At 42.3% G+C, this 23540-nt stretch overlaps 1 protein-coding gene across 4 annotated transcripts in view; it reads right to left on the bottom strand.

The window, feature by feature from the left end:
* Positions 1 to 23540, bottom strand: part of immp1l (inner mitochondrial membrane peptidase subunit 1) — a 161193-nt gene that overhangs the window by 133152 nt on the left and 4501 nt on the right. The gene's annotated exons all lie outside the window — the stretch shown is intronic.

Genomic DNA, 23540 nt, shown 5'->3' with positions numbered 1-23540 from the left:
ATGTCTCTTGATTAAACTTAAAATATAGGCCATAACTATTAATTTAACCTGGGGCAGTGTTTTGTAGAGTAATATGAAGGTATTATTTTCTGGGTCTTTAGATTGTGAAGGAGCAAAAATGGCCTTTAGTACAGTGATATGAGCGTCTTGTCAGATGTGGGAGTTAAAGAGAGTTTAAGGGTTACTGCGGATCATATCTGTAATAAATGCTGTTGGTTGCGAATCTTATCAGATTGAGTGGATCAGTTGGAGAGACAGTTAGAACCATTGAGGAATTTGCAACAGCAACAGTATGTGATGGATGACAGTTATAGGAAGGGAGGAAAGTTTCAGATACCATCACATAGATGGGTTAACTCCAGGAAAAGTAAGAGAGGTAGGCAGCTAGTGCAGGAGCCTGCTGTGGCTACCCCCATTTCAAACAAGTATGCTGTTTTGGAAAATGCAGGGGGGGTGGTGCTGATGGATTCTCAGGGGAATGTAGCATGAACAGCCAGGTTTCTGGTATTGACACTGGCTGTAATGCAATGAGGGGTACATCAGGTTCCAAGAGATCAATTGTGTTAGGTGACTCTCTAGTCCGAGGTACAGACAGACGATTCTGTGGCCAGCAGCGAAAAAGCAGAATGGTGTGTTGTTTCCCTGGTGCCAGGATCAAGGATGTCTCAGAAAGGGCGCAGAATGTTCTCACAGGGGAGAGGGGCCAGCAAAAGGTCATTGTCCACATTGGAACCAGTGACATAGGAAGGGAAAAGATTGAGATTCTGAAGGAAGATTACAGAGAGTTAGGCAGGAATTTAAAAAGAAGGTCCTCCAGAGTAGTAATATCTGGATTACTCCCGGTGCTATGAGCTAGTGAGGGTAGGACTAGGAGGATAGAGCAGATGAATGCATGGCTGAGGAGCTGGTGTATGGGAGAAGGATTCATGGTTTTGGACCATTGAAATCTCTTCTGGGGTAAACGTGACCTGTAAAAGGATGGTTTACACCTAAATTGGAAGGGGACTAATATACTGACAGGGAGATTTGCTAGAGCTCCTCAGGAGGATTTAAACTAGTAAGGTTGGGGGAGGACCCAGGGAGATTGTGAGGAAAGAGATCAATCTGAGACTGGTACAGTTGAGAACAGAAGCGAGTCAAACAGGGACAAGGTAGGACTAATAAATTAAACTGCATTTATTTCAATGCAAGGGGCCTAACAGAGAAGGCAGATGAACTCAGGACATGGTTAAGAACATGGGACTGGGATATCATAGCAATTACAGAAACATGGCTCAGGAATGGGCAGGACTAGCAGCTTAATGTTTCAGGATATAAATGCTACAGGAAGAATAGAAAGGAAGGCAAGAGAGGAGGGGGAGTGGCATTTTTGATAAGGGATAGCATTACAGCTGTGCTGAGGGAGGACATTCCAGGGAAATACATCCAGGGAAGTTATTTGGGTGGAACTGAGAAATAAGAAAGGGATGATCACCTTATTGGGATTGTATTATAGACACCCCAATAGTCAGAGGGAAATTGAGAAGCAAACTTGTAAGGAGATCTCAGCTATCTGTAAGAATAATAGGGTGGCTATGACAGGGGATTTTAACTTTCTGAACATAGACTGGGTCTGCCATAGTGTTAAGGTTTAGATGGAGAGGAATTTGTTAAGTGTGTACAAGAACATTTTCTGATTCAGTATGTGGATGTACCGACTAGAGAAGGTGCAAAACTTGACCTACTCTTGGGTAGTAAGGCAGGGCAGGTGACTGAGGTGTCAGTGGGGAGCACTTTGGGGCCAGTGATCATAATTCTATTATATTTAAAATAGTGAAGGAAAAGGATAGATCAGATCTAAAAGTTGAAGTTCTAAATTGGAGAAAGGCCAATTTTGACGGTATTAGGCAAGAACTTTCAAAAGCCAATTGGGGGCAGATGTTCGCAGGTAAAGGGACAGCTGGAAAATGGGAAGCCTTCAGAAATGAGATAACGAGAACCCAGTGAAAGTATATTCCTGTTAGTGTGACATGAAAGGCTGGTAGGTGTAGGGAATGCTGAATGACTAAAGAAATTGAAGGTTTGGTTAAGAAAAAGAAGGAAGCCTATATAAGGTATGGACAGGATAGATCGAGTGAATCCTTAGAAGAGTATAAAGGCAGTAGGAGTATACTTGAGGGAAATCAGGAGGGCAAAAAGGGTTGGAAGATTTGAGCTATGGAGAGAGGCTGAACAGGCTGGGTCTGTTTTCCCTGGAGCGTCAGAGGCTGAAGGGTGACCTTATAGAGGTTTACAAAATTATGAGTGGCATGGATAGGATAAATAGACAACGTCTTTTCCCTGGGGTGGGAGAGTCAGGAACTCGAGGGCATAGGTTTAGGGTGAGAGGGGAAAGATATTAAAAGGGACCTAAGGGGCAACTGTTTCACGCAAAGGGTGGTAGGTATATGGAATGAGCTGCCAGAGGAAGTGGTGGAGGCTGATACAATTGCAACATTTAAAAGGCATTTGGATGGGTATATGAATAGGAACGGTTTGGAGGGACACGGGCCGGATGCTGGCAGGTGGGACTAGAGTGGGTTGGGATATTTGATCGGTATGGACGGGTTGGACCGAAGGGTCTGTTTTCATGCTGTACATCTCTATGACTCTATGACCAGCGCTTCATCGGAGGCTCACTGATGATGTTACCAAGTATGGTGACGAAATGTCTGAAAACGAGTCCTCCAGCTCAGCGAGCAAACTTACATCCAGAACCTCAACCTGAGCTATAAATTTTCACAAAACTCATTAATGTCTCTGTGATAACAACAACATTTTAAGTTAATGCAAGAAGTGAGGCCAAAATCTGAAAGTATAAAGTAATATTTTGTTATGATTCCTTTAGTCCACGTACTCTAAGAAGAATGCTCTAAAGTTTTCTGAACAGACAGAAAGAATAATGGTTTCTTAAATACTTATAGCTTGCTTTATCTCTACCTGTCACTAGCTGTGTAGCAGCATTCAGTGTAGGTTTTAGTGACATTATACTATGGCACAAGCTGGTATAAAATATTGTTACTGCTCCAAGTCCTGCCACTAACTGTCAGCAGCAAATTTACTGGCAGAAGCTGTACAGCATATTCTGTACAATATAAATCGTATGGTCCTGTCAATGATTCCAGAAATAAAAGAATGCTAAAAATGTAATGATAAGGGTGACATTATCAAAGAAAATCATGTTTAAAAACAAAGAAAGAAGATAGTAATGGAGGAAAAATTGTAAACATCTAAATAGAAAGATGAAAGAAATATATTTTTAAGAAGTTTCCATTGAGTTCCTCTCAAAATAAATTTAGGTACTCTCATGCAATTAATTGCATATTGATGTGTAGGCCCTGTAATAGGTTAACAGATCCCAGTTGAGAAACAACAAGATCTCACCAAGAGCCACCATATCAAAAATTAATATTGTTTTGAAAGCTAAGAGTCAGAGAGGGATGTTGCTGAAATGGTGAGTACTCTGGTCTTCACTGACTGGTGTCACAAGAACTTTTTTTTTTGAGATGTGTGCATCATTGAGAAGCAACGTATTTGTCCACTCCTTGAGAAAGCATTTGTGAACCAATTTTTTTTTGCTTTAAACGTACCACAATGCTGTTACACAGAAAATTTCAGGATTTTTACTCAGCAACAGTAAAGAAATGGAAATATATTTCTCGGTCAGGATGAGGTGTGACTTGGAGGGGAACTTGCAGGGTCGTATCGTCATGTGCCTACTGACTTTGTACTCCTGGATTTTACTCCTGGCTTTGGAAGGTGCTGTCAAAAAGAAGCTTAGCTAGTCACTACAGTGCATGTTGTAGATGGCACATGTTGAAGCAATGCATATCAGTCCTGAAGAGAGTGAATATTTAAAATGGTGGATAGAGTACCAATAGTTAGGTGGGCTGTTCTTTGGCATAGTGTCGAGATTCTGGAGAGCTGGTGCAACTGCACTCATCTGGGCTACTGGAATTTACTCAGTCACAGTTTTGGTTTGTGCTTCATTGATGTCAGTAATGCTTTGAAAATCCAGTTAAGTTCTTTTTGCCCTGAGATCCTTACACACTTGATGCAACTACAACATGCCAACTCCTGTGAACAAGCAAGATTTATTAGGCACATTACGATACAAGCTTTGGAGAACCCCTGAACACTCGTCGCCATGCCTGCGAGGCATGTCCAGGGAAGCTCTCTGAACAAAGGAAACAGTTCTTCCTTTATACGAAATCTTTACAACACAGTCTGTAATGCTCACAAGACAACCCCCAGTCACTCCCTCACAGTCACATGCCACTCAAGACACAATGCAGTGATGATATTAACTCCAGAAACAAAGCAAATCATCCCTTAATGGTCAGATCTGATGTGAATTGTATTTTTTAACTGCAGGAAGTAGTCAAATTCCAACTGTAATGTTCTTATCGATTTCTGAATACAGGATGAAAATGTAAATAGGCTTTTGAATGGCAAGAAAGTGGCCGTGTAAATGGCTCCAAATAATAGGAGATGATGGTGTAATTTCTTACAAATCTAGTATGTAAATCAGAGGCATCCCACCCAAGCCTCGGGGCATCCAATTTCCTGCAGATCAGCAGAGGAAATTAACTCTTTAATATCACAGAGGTGAATTACTCACTGCAGCCTCTAACATGCTCCCATCAGTGTTTTTGTGGCTGTTTCAGTTAAGTTTGTGATCAATAGTGACCCTCAGGACACAGATGCTGCAGTTTCAGAGTATAATGATGTTAAGCAGCGCTTGCAAATTCAGCATCTGCAGATCACACTGCCTCCCTGAAGAAAATCTGTATCAACCCAAGGTTCAATAGACATAACCCTCGAAGAATATAAAGATAGTAGGAAAAACTCAAACAAGGGATTAGGAGGCTGGAGAGGGCTATGAAATGTGTTTGTCAAATCCCAAGGCATTTTATACATATATAAGGAGCAAGAGGTCCACTCAAGAACAAAGGAAGAAACTTATATGTGATCCAGAGGATGTGGGTGATGTCCTTGACGAATACCTTGCATCAGTATTCACAAAGAAGAAGTATACGGTGGATGAGGTGTCTCGGGAGGTGCATGTTGATATTCTAGGTCACGTCAATATTAAAAAAAAAGAGGTTGGATGTTTTGCAAGCATTACAGTCACAGAGTCCTTAAGATAGACAAGTCCCAGAACCTGATGGAATCTATCCCAGAATGCTGAGAAAGGCAGGTAAGGAAATTGCTGAGGACTTGTACAAAATGTTCGTATCCTCACAGGAGAGGGCCCAGAGGACTGGAGAATAGCTGTTCCTTTGTTTTTTCCTAAATTAACCTAATTTTCTACTCAACCTGTTCAGAGATGTTATTATACGCTTCTGAAGTGGGTGGGACTTGAAACTGGGTCACTCAGTTCAGGCGTAGGGACACTACCACTGTGTCACAAGAGAACTCCTTTATTTAAGAAGAGCGAAAGGGATGAACTGCGAAATTACAGGCCAGTAAGCCTTTTTTAAGTGGTAGGGATAATATTGGAAAAGATTCACTGGATAGGATTCACTCACATTCAGAATAGTACAAACATATTAACAATTGGCAGTATGGCTTTGTGTGGGGAAGGTCATGTCTCACAAATTTTATTTTAATTTTTTGAGGAAGTAAAAGACGATTGATGAGGGATAGTTAGTAGATGTTGACTACATGGACTTTATCAAGGCTTTTGACAAGGTCCTTTATAGCAGGCTGATTAAAAGGTGAAGTCACATGTGATCCGCAATGAGCTGGTAAAATGGATGCAGAACTGGCTTAGTCATTAGAAGAGCGAGAGTAGAAGTGGAAGAATGTTTTTTAGACACGAGATCTGTGACCAGTGTTGTTCCCCAGGGATCAGTGATAGGACTCCTGTTGTTTGTAATGATTTGGAGGAGAATGAGTTTGTGGCTGACACAAAAATTGGGGGAGCTTCAAATATTGAGCGAGATTGCCAGACGATACAGCAGGATGTAGACAGGCTGGAAATGTGAGCAGAGAAATGGCAGATGGAACTTAATCCAGACAAATGCCAAGTGATATATTTTGGAAAACCTATTGCAGGAAAGATGTATGCAGTAAATGTAAAAAACTCCTAAGTAGCATTAACATATAGAAGGATTTAAGCATGCAGATGCACAATTTCCTGAAGGTGGTAATACAAGATAGTCAAGAAGGCAAATTTAAAAATCACACAACAACAGGTTATAGTCTGACAGGTTTAATTGAAAGCACTAGTTTTCGGAGCGCTGCTCCTTCATCAGGTGGTTGACAACCACCTGATGAAGGAGCAGCATTCCGAAAGCTAGTGCTTCCAATTAAACCTGTTGGACTATAACCTGATGTTGTGTGATTTTTAACTTTGTACACCCCAGTCCAATAGCGGCATCTCCGAATGAAAAAGGCAAATGGCATGGTTCGGACAGAGTATAAAAATTAGCAAGTCATGTTGCTGCAATATAGAACTTCAGTTAGGCCATATTTACATTATTGTGTACAGTTCTGGTCCACCCCACCAGAAGGAAGTGGAGGCTTTGGAGAGGATACAGAAATGGTTTACCAAGAAATCGCCTGGTTTGGAGGGTATTAGCTATGAGGAGAGATTTGACAAACTTCGTATGTTTCTCTTGAATATTGAAGGATGAGGGGCAATCTGATAAAAGTTTACAAAATCATGAGGCATGGATAGAATGGACAGTCAGAGTCTTTTTCCCAGGGTAAAAATATAAATTACTTGGTGACATAGGTTTAAGGTAAAAGGGAATAAGTTTAAAGGAGATGTGAGGGGTGAGTTTTTGTTTTTAAACAGAGGGTAGTAAGTGCCTAGAACACGCTGCCAGAGCAGGTGATGGAGGCAAATACAATAGCAACATTTAAGAGGCATCCTGACAGATTTTTGAATAGACAGAGAATAGAGGGATATGGACCATGTAGAGGTGAAAGGTTTCAGTCGAGTAAGGCATCATGTGTCAGTGCAAGCTTGGTGTGTCGAAGGACCTGCTCCAGCCCTCCACTGTTCTTTGCTCTTTTGAGAGTCATCAAATCTCTGCCAGAGCAGGATCTGTTTCTTTTCTCTAGAAGTAAAAACCTCCTTAAGAATGAAAGAAGCTAGTTTATGCCTTACCAGTTAGCGTGAGCTGTAACTTTCAACTGTTAGAGCCCATTTGTAAGTAAGAAACAGTCACTCCATGCCTCCTGCAAGCAAATGCAAGTTTCTTGGGAACAAAGATCAAGAAAGTGTTCTAACCAGCAAAGAGATCATTTCCACAAACCCTGTGGACAGGGACCAGTGAATTGCCTTCCCAATTGTGTATGTGGATGCTTATAAATGGGTAAGGATTTTAACCAGTAGAGTTATTTGATGATGCTTCATAATTGTTTACCTATACCTAAACAGAGTCTTATTATTTGTAATAAATCACTATAGTTGTTAAGTAAAGAAACCTTTCCTAAGCTCTCTGTCAACTTGGGTCTAAAAGACAGGTAAATTGTGGAATTTTGTTTACTTATATAAAATCTTTAACTTTTATGATAATTCCAGGAATCGAAGGGTTTGATTTCCAGCACACTCTCAGTGAGACGTTACATGTTCTGTCAGAATCAGAGATTCAGAATTCTTTCTTAACATAAAAAAGGACTGTATTGCCAATCATCACATGATTACCACTCCTTAAAATCCTGGCCAAAATTTCACAGCATGTCAAATAAGGAGGCATATGACCAGTAACCAAAATTTGAAGTAGTGTCTTAAAGGAGGATAGAATGGGGGGAAAAAAAAGAGGATTAACAATGGAATTCTCAGTTTAGGGCCAAGATAGTTGAAATAACTGCTAATGGTGGTTTAATGAAGATAGGGATTTTACATGCGGTGGTCGCAATTGGAGGAACAGAAATCAACAACAAACCAATTTGATATGTGGCATTTACAGGAAATGCATGTTAGATTCAAAATGTTACCTACTTTACTCATAGATCTCCTGCTTACAGTGAATTGTAAGGCTTATTACTTTATAATATGGCAATTAAGCCTAATTTTATTCATTCATGGAATGTGGGCATCGATGGCCAGCATTTAATGCCTGCCCTTAGTTTCCCTAATAAAAGTGGTGATGAGCTGCCTTCTTGAACCTCTGCGGGGTATTTGCTGGACCTAGACCCATAATGTTGCTATGGAAGAAATTCCAAGATTTTGACCCAGTAACAGTGAAGGAGCAGCAATATATTTCCAAGTCATAATGATGAGTGGCTGGGACGGTAAAGTGGTATTGGTGGAGTTCCCATATATCTGTTGCTCTTGTTTTTAGATGGTAGTGATTGAGAGTTTGGAAGGACAATCTAAGCAGTCCTGGTGAATTTTTACAATGCAACTCATAGATGGTACACCCTACTGCTGCTGACAGTTAGTGATGCAAGGAGTGAATATTTGTGGATGTCGTGCAAGAAGATGGGCTGCTATATCCTAGATGGGAAACTTCTTGAATGATGATGGAACTACACACATCCAAACACGTAAGGAGGATTTAATCATGTTCCTGACTTGTGTCTTGTAAACAGGCTTTAGGGAATCTGGAGTGAGTTACTTGCTGCAGGACTCCTAGTCTCAAATGTTCACTTGTATCCAAAAGACCTTTGTGGCTACTTCAGTTCAGTTGCTGATTAATGGTAACTCTTAGGATACTAATAGTGGAGCTCAGTGATGTTAATGCCATTAAATGTCAAGGGACAATTGTTAGATTCTCTCTTGTTGAGATAGTCATTGCCTGGCATTTATGTGGCATGAATGTTACTTGCCACTTGGCAGCCCTGACCTAGTGACTGTCTAGGTCCTGCATGCTTTTGGACATGGACTGCTTCAGCAACAGATGACTCACAAATGATTCTGAATATTGTGTAATCAATGTGAACATCCCCACTTCGCACTTAATGACACTGATGAAGCACTAAGAGATGGTAGGGTCAAGGACACTACCCTGAGTAACTGCAGAGATGTCCCAGAGCTGAAAACCATAACCATCTTGCTTTGAGTCAGGTGCGACTCCAACTCCTGATTCCCACTGACTCCAGTGTTGCCAGTTCTCCTTGATGCCATACTCAGTCAAACGTTTGCCTTGACATCATTTCCTCTTTGGAATTCAACTCTTTTCCATGTTTGAACTGTGGTTTTAATGAGGAACTCAATGCCCTGAGTGAAAACCAAACTCAGTGTCAGTGAGCAGATTTTTGCTGCTTGATAAGCATCTTCCATCATAGAGCTGATGAACTGATGGGGCTGCATTTGACTAGGTTGGGCTTTTTGCGTAAAGGAAATGCCAGGGTGATTTTCTATATATTGTTGAGCAGATGCCAGTACTCCATGTTAGAACATACTTGGCTAGGAACACGTTCTGGAGTACAAGTCTTCGGTACTATTGCTGGAATGTCGTCAGGGCCGATAGCCTTTGCAGTATCCAACACTTCCAGCTGTTTCCTAATATTGTGTGGAGTGAATTGAATTATCTGAAGACTGTCATCTGGTGATTGCGAAGATGGACCATTATTTTGGCATTTCTGACTGAAGATTGTTGCAAATGCTTCAGCCTCATCTTTTGCACCGATATGCTGGACTCTCCTATTAATGAGGATGGGAATGCTTATGGAGTCTCCTCCTCCATAAGTTGTTTAATTGTTCACCACCATTCATGACTAGGTATGTCAGTGATGCAGAGCTTAGTTCTGATCCATTGGTTGAGGGAGCGCTTTGTGTCACATGTTGCTTATGCTGTTTGGTATGAAAGCAGTCTTGTTTTGTGGGTTGCACAGCTTATCATCTCATTTTCATATATGCCTAGCGCTGGCCATAGAGTCACACAGTGTCAGACAGCACAGAAACAGATCCTTCAGTCTAACCATAATCCAAACATAATCCCAAACTAAACCAGTCCCAGTCCTGACAAGCCCTTCTGCATTCTTCATTAAACCTGAGTTGATCTTCTGACTTGATGGTAATGGTAGAATAGGAGATATGCGGGGTAATGAGGCTGCAGATTGTTTTGGAGTACATTCAACTGCTGCTAATGGCCCATAGTGTCTCATAGTTGTCAAATCTTAAAGTGCCACATCTGTAAAAGTTCAAAGTCATCATTGTTTAGCAAGGTGATGGTGGCACAACATGATGAATGATATTCTGTAAGTGAAGATGGGACTTTGTCTCCATGAGGAGTATGCGGCAGTCACACAACAATAAAGTCATGGATAGATGCATTTGTGGCTGGAGATTTGATGAAGATGTAATCAAGTATATTTTTTCCTCTTGTTGAATCCCTCACTACCTACTACAAACCCCACTTGGCAGTCATGTGTTTTAATACTCATTCAGTCTATCAGCAGTGGTACTGCTGAGCCATTTTTTAAGATAGACATCGAAGTCCCTATCCAGAATATATTCTGTGCCTTTGCCACCGTCAGTGCTTGTTCCAAGTGCTGTTCAACTTGGAGGAATAGTGATTCAACAGCCAAGTGAGGCATGGTAAATAGTGATCAGTAGGTTTCTGTACCCATGTTTGACCTGGTACTATGAGACTTCATGGGGTCTGGAGTCCATGTTGACAACTCCTACAGCATCTACGTCCCAACTGTATACAACTGTACAGCCACCTCTGTTTTTGTCTGTCTCGCTAGTGAGACAGTAAATACCCAGGAATGATATAAGCATTGTCTGGGACATTGTGTGCAAAAGGTATAATTTCATAAGTTTGACTATGTGAAGGTATTGCTTAAATAGTCTGCGAGACAGCTCTCCTAATTTGGCACTAGCTCAGATATCATTAAGAAGGTCTTTGCAGGGTCAGTGGGACCTGTGTTTGTAGTTTGCTGGTGCCTTTGTGGGTGCCAGGTTATCTGTCTAGTTTCATTCATAGACTAGTACAACAGAAAAGTGTGGTAGAGTATTTTGGAGGACAGTTAAGAATCAAACACATTGCTGTGGATCTGGAGTCACATGTAGGCCAGACCATGTAAGGATAGCAGTTTGCTTCCCAAAAGGACATATGAGAACCAGAGGACTTTCAAAACAATCAACAATGGTTTCATGGTCATCATTGGACTTTTCCAACAGATTTTTGTTGGAATTCCATCATCTCCCATGGCAAGAGCCCAAGACCATTATCTGATTTACTACTCCAGCAACAAAACCACTAGACCAATGGCTGATGATATCATAACGATCGACTTAAAATAAGCAAGTAAGGTCGATCATAATTTTATTCATGGAATTAACATTTTTATTGGTAAATTAGTTTCTCATTTCTATTATCCTGTTTGAAGAATTATATATAAAAATACACCTTTTTAATTTTAATATTCCTTACTATTTTGAAAGTTGAGAATACAACAATATGCACCAACTGATACAGATGCCTGGCATTTAAAATAAGATTTTTTTTATTATTTTGTATCACACCAGAGAGATCTAATGAATGGCTTTGAAAGTGGGGGTGTGTGTTCATTAAATCCAATAGGCAGTGTGCCCACTACCTACTCACCCATTCCTGCCCCATCACATTGACACCACTGGTGGACTTTGTGTCAGGTTGTCTGCATTTTGGTTGGCAATTCAGGGTCTTGAGTGGGCATTTAATTAATATGATGGGAAACAAAAATGTCCCATGCCAATCAGGAACCTCCTATAATTCTGCCCTAAGACAGAACTTGAAGCCCTCTCACTTACATATACTTTCTAAGCAGCAAATTTTACATCCCTCTCCAGTACTGGTCTTAATTTGAGGAGAAAGAGGCAGCCTTAATTGTATTCAGTGTATTCTGGTCCATCAAGGTGACATACACATCGACACAGATGTATTTTGGGCATTACAGTCTCCAGTGACAGGCAGAGAGTGACACTAATGCATTCTAAGAGACTGCTGTTTGATTGAGCATTTTTACTCAAGGGCTTGAGGAGAAATGAAGGGAAATATTTATGTATGCATTTCAAATATAAAGTAGACGTGTGTTTACTGATTTACTTATGAACTATTTAATGTATTTGTTATGTTCCAAATCTTATTTTTAATAGTACATCTCCATGTTACTTACACTTGGAAGAGTTTTCAATAATATTTTGACTGACTTCACTGTTTCTTCTTCTGCACCTTGTTAGCTGTTTTATTAATATCTGTCTACTCACACGCTAATTTTGTATTAGTAATTTTCATCTCCTTGTACTTTACTGGTAGCTTTGATTCCTGCTCAGCAACTGGTGCCTGCTTTTCCTGTCACATTTTACTGCTGACTTGTGAATATGAAATGTTTGGATTTAAGAATGACCAAGTGTATGCATGTGATATTTAAAATTCGACATTCGCTAAAAAATTAAATTGTTTGAGGCCACAGTATATATGATCCATTGCAATACATTAGTACTCATATCCAAGAGTATAAACATGAAGTTAGAGATTTCAAAATGAGAAAATGCTGAAAGGGTCTGAAAAAAAGTCTGAAGAAGGGTGACTGGACCTGAAACATTAACTCTGCCTTCTCGCCACAGATACTGCCAGAACTGCTGAATTTCAGATTTTGTTTCTGATTTCTAGGATTTGCAGTTCTTCAGTTGTTTGGTAAGAGATTTCCTTTGGGTTTGTCACTAATATTTGTACAATCCAGGAAAAATTAGCCAAATGAGTGCAATAGATCAATGAATTTCAAACAGTGAGTTACACAACAAACTACATGTATTCATTTATATTCACAATCTTTTACACAGTTTTAAGATTTAAATATTCAATTAGTACAGATCTAATTCGGAAATGCCCTCAGTTTTACCCAGCAGTTCGAGAACCAGAAGCATGCGTGTCAGGATTTTTGATGAGATGACTTGCAGAGGCATGCGATTTTGAGTTAACCCTAAGTGAGATGCTGAGAGACCATTTTGTAGGTGGAATTAATGATGCAACCATGCAAAAGCACCGACTAAGCTGAAACCCAACTGGATTTCAGGAAGGCACTACAACAGGCTTTGTCATTAAAAATGTGGCAAGTGGAGTATATGACTTATGAGATATGTGAATTGCCAGGCCAACTGAGCTTGGGGAACACCATTTGAGTGATTGTATAGCCTCACTCAGGACATATCCTGAACAGAAGGACTCTAGGTCAGCCCATAGCAAAACCCCAAAACAATGCAAAGCCCAAGCCAAATGGTTAAAATTTTCTCAATCCCAACCATTGTAGTTGCTGCCAGTATGTGGATTCGAGACAGCAAGAGTCCCACTAGGCCTGATTTGAGTAAGAGAACTCATAGGCCAGTATCTAAAAGTGTGCACATGCTGATAAGTTCACCTACTGGTTTGGAACAGTTAAATTGATGGCAACATCCAAATCAGAATTAACATCTGGTTCAGAAGATATTTACCAGGATGTTGCCAGAAATGGAGGGTTTGAGTTCTCAGAAGAGGCTGGATAGGCTGGGTTGTTTTTCACTGAAGCATAGTATATTGAGAGATAACCTTACAGAGATTTATAAAATAATAAGGGGGTTACAGATAAGGTGAATGGCAGGTGTTTTTTTTCCCCTCGGTTGGGGGATTTTAAGACTAGCGGGCATACATTTAAGGTGAGAGGAGAAAGATAAAAAAAAAGACATAAGGGGCAATTTTTCTAGCACAGAAAAATTTGTGTGCGGAATAAACTGCCAGAAGAAGTGGTGGATGTGAGTACAGTTACAACATTTAAAAGATATTTAGCTAAGTACATGAATAGGAAAAGTTTAAAGGGATATAGGTCAAGAACAGGCAAGTGGCACTAGTTTAGTTTGGGATTATGGTCGGCATTAACAGGTTGGATTGAAGGGTCTGTTTCTGTGCTGTATAACTCCATAAATGGTCATCCAGTTCTAATGGAGATGGATTGAAGTACAGTTGTATCAGTGATTGCAGAACCAGTCTTTAACAAAACTTGGTCTGGACTCCAACCCTTAACATGCATAAGACCTCAATCATGCTGAAAACCAATACCACAGAACCCCTACAACTTCGGTTCCGGTCTCTTATGAGAAGCAGCTGGTTCAGTTACCATTGACTATCGTAAATGGCTCAGTCCCAAACTTGATGGGGCGAAATTAGTTGAGAACATTTCAACTTGATTGGCTTGACATTTTTCGATTAGAAAATGGCTAATTGAGTGAAGGAGAAAATGAGGACTGCAGATGCTGGAGATCAGAGTCAAAGAGTGTGGTGCTGGAAAAGCACAGCAGGTCAGGCAGCATCCAAGGAGCAGGAGAGTCACTTCTGCATAAGCCCTTCATCAGGAAGCTTGAGTGAAGCCCTAATTCAATATCAGATGCTCTTCAGGAAGGGCTAGGGACTATCAAAGGGGCCAATGCCACCTTATATGTTGATTAAGAAGCAATTCTATGATTTTGCAAGGCCCGCTCAGTGCAATTTGCCTTATGGGCAGAAATCAGGAAGCTGGAAAGCAAAGGAATAATCAAACCACTGCAGTTTGCAGAATGGGCAGCACCAGTCATACTGATTATGAAGCCTTTGTGGGAATTTCAGATAAATGATAAACCACTTGTCACATACAGGACTTGCACGCAAAACTGGCTGTCCTTCATAAAGCTGGAGATGAGCCATGCAGTTAGATGAGGATTCCCAGAAGTATGCTACAATTAATACCCATAACGAATTGTATCAATATACGAGACTGCTTTTTGGGGTATCACCAGCCTGTGCCATTGTCCAGCAGATGATGGAGAGCATTTTATAAGGTATACCCCAAGTCACCATTTATCTAGATGATGTGCTTATAACTGGAAGGACCAATAAAGAGCATTTGGAGAATTTGGACATGGTGCTTAAACATTTCTGCAAGGTGGCTGTGCACCGAAGGAGGGGAAAATGTGTGTTCCAAGCACTACCAGTGATCTACTTGAGCTTTACAGTCCCTAAAACCTTATACCCATTGGAAGATGAATGAGAGTGATCAAAAATGCCTTGGATCCCACGTCTGTACCAGAGCTTAGGTCTTCCCTATGGAAAGTTTGTGTGTAATCTGGCCTCCATTACATCTGCTATTGAAAAAGGATCAGCTCTGGAAATTATCTCATCGCCAATATGTAGCCTTTAGGGCTATCTTCATTTAAACTGTTGGCACAGTACAATCCAAGCGAGATGTATTGCTAACATGCTACACCTCCAGGTTAGTGTTGGATCACCAGTGGCACAGTGGGGAGGAACACCCGGGAGATGCATTCCGAACTTAGGCTGATGCAGAGTGCAAATATGCCCAGAGAGAGAAGGAAGATTTGGCAGTAATCTTTGGTTTGAGAAAATTCCACTGATATCTTTGAGGATGTAAACTTGTATTAGTAACGGACCCCAAACCACCTGCTGGGCTTTGTAAAGAGGGCAGGGCCATGCTGCCCATTGCTTCAAGTTGAATTCAGTGGTAGGTTCTTATTCTGAGTCCATGCAATTAAAAGTTGGATCACCGTTCAGGAGGCCAAGTTTCATATGCGATGCCTTGAGCCACTGCCCACTGGCAGATACACCACTGGTGGTGCTGCCACTAGAAGAATCCATTCTGATTTTAAACTTTCTGGATACCTTTCCAGCCACCACTGACAATATCAGACTGTGGACACAAAAGGATCCCATCTTGGCAAAACTAAAAAAACTGTTGGTAATAGGGGAAACAAAAGGACCATCACAACCAGAACTGAGACCTTTCTGGACCTGCCAAGACCAGATCACCAGACAGGACAGTATATTATTATGGGGAGTGATTGTCCCGAGCAAAGGTTGCCACTAGATACTGGTTGAACTCCACCAGGGTCATCCAGATGTTTCCAAATGAAAACATTGATGAGAAGTAATATCTGGTGGTCAGGATTGGATGCTGAAGTAGCTGTCTGGGTGGTGCAGTGTTCAGAGTGACAACAAGGACAAAACATTACCACCAGCAGCTTCCCATGTTCATGAGGATGGCCAGGTAAATCCTGGCCACGTACACGTTGAGTATGTTGATCCTTTCATGGGCTCTATGTTTTTAATCATTGTGGACATCCATTCAACATGGTTGGATGTGCATGGAGTTCATTCATCAAACAGGGGGATGACAATTGAAAAGTTGTGACCATCTTTTGCAATACATGGACTCCCAGAGTTGTTGGTCACAGACAACCGGACATCATTCACTAGCATATATTTCAAGTGTTTCCAAAAGCTAAATGGTATTCAGCATATAAGGGCAACTCCATACCATCCATCAACCAATGGTCTGGCAGAAAAAGCAGTTCAAACTTTGCAGGCAAGCTTAAAGAAACAGCGTATAGCATCACTTGATACCAAACTGTCCCAATTCCTGTTTGATTATAGGACTAACACTCATGCAACTACAGGTACAGCTCCAGCATATTTCTAATGGGGAGAGGTCTCCACATCAGGTTAAATCTGATCTTCCCAGACATCAAGTGGGAGGGTGAATGGGATCAGGAACACCTATACTGGATACAAGACTCCTCTAAGCGAGAGAAGCAGTTTACTTTGGGGATGAAGTTTGGTGTTGAAATCACTGAGATGGCCCGATTGGGTAAGAGGCATGGTCGGAGCGAGGTCAGGTCCTGTGGCATACAAAGTGGCATACAAAGTAAGAGAAGCGGTCCTTACCAAGCACTTGGACCATGCAAAAGGTGCGACCTCAAAACAGGGCAGGGGCAAAACTTACCCAGCCCCACAGAATATCAGCAAGGCTGAAGAACTCATGAGTTCTCCCCCTTTGCTTAGCGTCGAAGAAATCTCTAAAGATGAGAAGCACAGAGCAGATGTCGCAGCCTTGGTGTCATTATCAGCTGAAGAAGACGAATTTTGGCCAAGAAGCTGTGGGTGCAAGAGGTGGACTATGGTCTCATACAAATCGTCAGTATCCAAGGCAGAGTTAGAGGAACCAGATCTGGCGCGAAAATGCCCCAGGAGAAGCTATAGGAAAAATAACAAGTCTACACAAAAGGACTTTGGGGTGGGGAGGGGTGTTGGATGTAGACAGATTGGAATGAGGTCAGCCAGGTGGAATGGGGCTGTTAATGCAGTCCAATCAGGAAGACCTGGCTGACAGATATAAACATAAGATGCCACCCGGGTGTTTTCCTATCCTCCTGGTGGTGGAATTTGAATAAAGATTCTTGCACTTTGTGTCTTTCACTGTGTCTCACACCTGCACACACACACCATGGGTGCTGGGGAAAATAATAAGCACTACCGCACTTACTGGTAGTGTGGGGGTTAGAGAAAAAAAAAGAAATGTGTCAGAAGGGAAAAAAAAATAAATAAACATAAGATTTTTGATTTAGTCCCTGCCCTCCCCTTCACTGTTTTTGATCACACAGTACTGCCCTTTGATGTGAAGGGTAGTGTTTGTCACTGGCCACCCGGGTGTTTTCCTATCTTCCTGGTGGTGGAAATTGAATAAAGATTTGTGCACTTTGTGTCTTTCACTGTGTCTCACACCTGCGCACACACACACACCATGGGTGCTGGGGATAAAATAAGCACTACCGCACTTAAGTGGTAGTGTGGGGGTTAAATTATTTTTAAAAAAAAGAAAGACAAAAAAAAAATGGAGTGAAGGATAAAATGGAGTGAGCCTGTGCCCCACAACCTGAGCCGCCTCCAAAATTTTAATTTTGTTTCGTTTAAGGAGGTGAAGAGAAAGGCCCTGTATCGACTGCTGCTGCACACCGTCCACCTCTTCTCCCTCATCCACCGTCCGGACACGCCTTGGCGTGCCCATTTGCCACCGGGCGGTGGGGATCCCCAGTGGAGGGCTCTCTACGCGGGAGTCCTCCCCCTTTCTCTCGGGGATCTGGGGTGGAGGGTGCTGCACGCAGCAGTCCCCTGCAACCGCAGATTGCGGTGGTTCACGGAAAAAAAAGAAAGGAAAAAAAATTAAAAAAATAAAAATAAAAATAAAAAATAAACATAAGATGCCACCCGGGTGTTTTCCTATCCTCCTGGTGGTGGAATTTGAATAAAGATTCTTGCACTTTGTGTCTTTCACTGTGTCTCACACCTGCACACACACACCATGGGTGCTGGGGGAAAAATAAGCACTACCGCACTTAGGTGGTAGTGTGGCGGTTAAAAAAAAAGAAAAAAAAAAGAAAAAAAGGGAATGACTTGATCACACAGCATTGCCCTTTTGTGAAGGGCAGTGCTTGTCACTGGCCACTCGGAAATAAAAAAAAAGAGAAGATTTTTGATTTGATCCCTGCCGTTCCCTTCACTGTTTGATCACACAGCATTGCCCTTTGATGTGAAGGCCAGTGCTTGTCACTGGCCACTCGGGTGTTTTCCTATCTTCCTGGTGGTGGAAATTGAATAAAGATTCGTGCACTTTGTGTCTTTCACTGTGTCTCACACCTGCGCACACACACACACCATGGGTGCTGGGGAAAAAATAAGCACTACCGCAGTTAGGCGGTAGTGTGGGGGTAAAAAAAACCAGGAGATTGCTCACTAGAAAATAAAGAAAAAAAACCCAGAAGATCTTTGATTTGATCCCTGCCGTTCCATTCACTGTTTGATCACACAGCATTGCCCTTTGATGTGAAGGGCACTGCTTGTCACTGGCCAGCCAGGTGTTTTCCTATCTTCCTGGTGGTGGAAATTGAATAAAGATTCGTACACCTTGTGTCTCTCACTGTGTCTCACACCTACACACACACACACCATGGGTGCTGGGGAAAGAATAAGCACTACCGCAAGAGAAAAAAGAAAGAAAAAAAATAAACAGAAGATTTTTGATTTGATCCCTGCCGTTCCCTTCACTGTTTGATCACACAGCATTGCCCTTTGATGTGAAGGGCACTGCTTGTCACTGGCCACTCGGGTGTTTCTTTTCTTCCTGGTGGTGGAAATTTGAATAAAGGTTTGTGCACCTTGTGTCTTTCACTGTGTCTCACACCTGCACACATACATGGGTGCTGGGGAAAAAATAAGCACTACTGCAGTTGGACGGTAGTGTGGGGGTTAAAAAAAAACAAGAGAGTCAGCTGACTCTGAGAGCTGGCTCTTGAGGGAGCTGGACCAGTGTGCATGTAATGCAAGGACTCTCCACCTTAAAAAAACAGGAGAGTCAGACATCCTAAAAAAGAAGAAAAAAAAGATAAACAGAAGATTTTTGATTTTATCCCGGCCCTCCCGTTCACTGTTTGATCACACAGCATTGCCCTTTGATTTGAAGGGCACTGCTTATCACAGGCCACCCGACTGTTTCCTTTCTTCCTGGTGGTGGAAATTTGAATAAAGATTCGTGCACCTTGTGTCTTTCACTGTGTTTCACACCTGCACACACACAACATCGGTGCTGGGGAAAAATAAGCAAAAAAAAATAAAAAACAGGAGTGTCAGAAGTTCTGTAAAAAAAAATAAACAGGAGAGTCAGGGGGTTCTGCTCACTCTAAGAACTGGAAAAAAAAAGTGTCAGAGGTTCTGTTAAAAAAAACAGAAGACTTTTGATTTGATCCCTGCCCTCCCCTTCACTGTTAAACCGAGGCAAGAGCGAGGCCATGCTCTTCGGGAACTGGGCCGACCAATCCTCAATCCCCTTCACCGTCAGGACCGACCACCTGAAGGTGCTGGGTATTTGGTTCGGGGGGACTGGGGTGTGTGCCAAATCTTGGGAGGACCATATCAGCAAAGTGAGGCAGAAACTGGGCAGATGGAAGCTCCATCGCGGAAAAAACCTGGTCATCAGGTGTGAGCCACTGTCATTGCTGTTATACGTGGCACAGGTCTGGCCTATTCCCAGAACTTGTGCTGCTGCAGTCACCCGGGCCATCTTCCAATTTATATGGAGGTCAAAGATGGACCGGGTCTGAAGGGACTCGATGTATAAAGATCTGGCCAACCAGGGAAAAAATACACCCAATGCCACCCTCACCCTGATGGCCACCTTTGTGTGTGGCTGCATCAAGCTGTGCATGGATCCCCAGTCCGCAAACACCAAGTGTCACTACGTACTGAGGTTCTACCTGTCCCCGGTGTTGCGAAGGATGGACCTGGCCCCGCTGCCGCGGAACGCTCCAAGTAGTTGGACCGTTCCGTATCACCTGTCCTTTGTGGAGAAGTTTATGAAGAAAAACACCTTTGACCACAAGTCCATCAGGAAGTGGTCAGCACGTAGTGTCCTTGAGACCCTTCGGGAAAAGGAGAGGACAGATCCTATCGAGGGGTTCCCTGAGCAGACTGTCAAAGCCATTTGGCAGAATGCCTCATCACCAGAACTTTCCAACAAGCACCAAGACACGGTTTGGCTGGTGGTGAGAAGGGCTCTGCCTGTGAGATCCTTTATGCATGCCCGGACTCTCAGCCACACCGCACACTGCCCTCGAAGTGGCTGCGGGGGGGGGGGGGGGGGGGAAACGAGACTGTCACACACCTCCTTCCGGAATGTGCCTATGCAGAAGAATTCTGGAGAGGAATGCAGTGGCATTTGTCGAGGTTCGTCCCGGGCAGCGCCATGACGTGGGACTCTGTGCTCTATGGTCTGTTCCCCGGGACGCATACCAAGACAAACATCAACTGTGCCTGGAGGATCATCAACTCGGTGAAGGACGCTCTCTGGGCGCTCCGAAACCTGTTGATCTTCCAGCTGAAGGAGTTGACCCCGACTGAGTGTTGCAGACTGGCACATTCCAAGGTCCTAGACTATGTGTTGAGGGATGCGCTGAAGCTTGGGGCAGCTGCCGCCAAGGCGCGGTGGGGGAAGACCACCGTGTAACATCTGCCTGCCTAAGAAGAAAGGGGGCCCATGCAGTCATTTGGGCTCCGCTGACGCCTCAGCTAAATATATAGATATATGATTGATAAATGTACAGACCTGTATATCCAAATGATAAATTCTGATCTCTGTGTGCAAATGTTTACATATGTATGGCATGACCAACTGTACAGACCATCAAATTATTTTATGAATAAAGTATATTTTTGAAATTAAAAAAACGTTTGATCACACAGCATTGCCCTTTGATGTGAAGGGCACTGCTTGTCACAGGCTACTCGGGTGTTTCCTTTCTTCCTGGTGGTGGAAATTTGAATCAAGATTCGTGCACCTTGTGTCTTTCACTGTGTCTCACACCTGCATACACACAACATGGGTGCTGGGGAAAAAATAAGCACTACCGCAGTTAGGAGGTAGAGTGGGGGTAAAAAAAGAAAGAAAAAAAAGAAAAACAAACAGAAGATTCAGGGGTTCTGTTCACTCTCACAGCCGACACTGAACTAACTAGGTCAGTGTCTTGTATTATGCACGTGTAAATAAAAGGTAACTTGATGACAGGATAGCAGGTTTTGTGGAGTTATTTTACCTACCTCCTTCAGAATTAAGTTATGAGTGGGAAGGCTTACGGTCAATCTTCTTCTACTGCAAACAATTGATGCCCCTAATTGCCTAATTAATAACCACTGTTATTAACTTAGCTGCAGACTGGGCTGTTGCCATGTGGAATAAGTTAAAAATCACACATCACTAGGTTATAGTCAAACAGGTTTATTTAGAAGCACTAGCTTTCAGTGCGCTGCTATTTCATCAGGTAGCTGTGGAGCAGGATCATAAGACACAGAATTTATAGCAAAAGATCAAAGTGTTATGCAACTGATTTGATATATTGAACAAACCTAGATTGCTGTTGAGTCTTTCATCTTTTAGAATGGGTTGCAGGTTTCAATTCACTAATACGTAAATCCCAGAACTTCTTTCAAATCACATTCCCAAGATAACTTAAGGTTTTATACAAAAAGGTGACATCTCAGCTCAGACAATGCATGAAAGGTGTGAGGTTAGAGTCTGTATGTATTCCAATCCTGAGTCAGGCTGGTTCTATTTCCAAAGTAGGAATTTATAAAATGTCACACGGATTGACTGCCTGTAGATTTTGCGCTTTTGGAACAAAATAGAATGTATCTGCAAATACAATTCTGCAAATGCAAATTCACCTTGCAGATGTATATATGTATATGTGTGTGTGCATGCATGTGTGGGAAAGAGTATGTGTGGTTGGGATGGGAGGAGACAGAGTGTGAGTGTGTGCGTGTGAGTGTGTGTTCTTGGTAGAGTGTGCACCTGGGTGTGACAGAGTATAAGCCTGTGAGAGGGTGTACGTGTGGGTGAAAGTATGTGGAGTGTACGTGTGTGCATGAGAGACAGCAGGTGTATGAGAGGGTCTGCATTAGAGTGTGAGCACGTAAGAGTTAATGTATATGCGTGCTTGTGTATGAGTGTGTGTATAGTGTAGTGGGTTCACCTGTAATGTGACATATACCCAAGGTCCTGGTTAAGGCCACCCTCATGGGTACCGAAGTTGGCTATCGGCCTCTGCTCGGCAACTCAATACTATGTGGAATGCAAAACAATTAATACCATGTGGCCAATTTCCCTAGTGTTCATGGTCCCTTAACAAAGGCATTCAGTGCCCCAATAGTTGGGACTGAATTCAATGAGGAAGGGGCAGCCTGCTGAGAGCCATGTCCCTGCCCTTTCTGTTAATTCTTCCAACATTCCTCTCCCAATAGTCTCCACCAAGCCAATTACTCTGACATTATGTAACTGTAGCCTGGATGGCTCTGCAATCCTGAGTGCCGGTTATTCAAGCAGCAGCCACAGGTCCACGGTGGCACTGTTAAGCTAAAGAGCTGTAGTCTATAATTGGAAATAGCCATCAGTCAGCAAGTTTTGCTCCCCTCGGGTATTGATTTCCTGGGGAAATACCAATCACTGGCCTCTCAGCTACCTGACTGGCTCATGGTTCAATACAACTGTCTGAACAGAAGCAGTATGGGTCTTTTGCTGGCTCTTCAGTCAGTATACTTGACCTTTGACACATAAGATTTTACTCTGCATGTGGAAACAACTCCTCATATTAGACCAATGAAAATATCCTTTTCTATTATTACTTCTTTGATGAAGTAAGAATGAGACTTGAGAAAGGTAATGCTGTAAAAGTTTTATATAAGGACTTTCAAAGGTCATTTGATAAAGTATCAAACTTATTTAGAAATTAGAAGACATAATTACACAATTGTAGCACAATAGCAGTAAGGCAAATATGAAATTAGCTAAGTTGTAGGAGCTTTATGTGCAGTGAGGTCTCCAAGGGATCATTGGCTGATTTTATTATATTTAATTGTACTCTCTTTACAAACTCAGAACAATGTTGAAGTTTGTAAAGCATATCTACATTGTAAATAACAAATGGGACTGTATCAGATCTCAGGATGATTTGAGGAGAAAGTGAGGTCTGCAGATGCTGCAGATCAGAGCTGAAAATGTGTTGCTGGAAAAGCGCAGCAGGTCAGGCAGCATCCAAGGAACAGAAGAATCGACATTTCGGGCATAAGAAGGGCTTATGCCCGAAACGTCGATTCTCCTGTTCCCTGGATGCTGCCTGACCTGCTGCGCTTTTCCAGCAACACATTTTCAGCTCAGGATGATTTGGTCAAATAGATAGATACATTGCAGAGGCTATTTAATGCAGATAAGTGTAACATGCCTCAGGG

Source organism: Chiloscyllium plagiosum, unplaced genomic scaffold (assembly GCF_037043375.1).
Source record: "Chiloscyllium plagiosum isolate Xiang-an unplaced genomic scaffold, Cpla_swu_hap1 HiC_scaffold_18, whole genome shotgun sequence".
Classification (NCBI taxonomy): Eukaryota; Metazoa; Chordata; class Chondrichthyes; order Orectolobiformes; family Hemiscylliidae; genus Chiloscyllium; species Chiloscyllium plagiosum.
The sequence above is the reverse complement of the archived record's forward strand: the minus strand, read 5'-3'. Positions and strand labels throughout refer to the sequence as shown.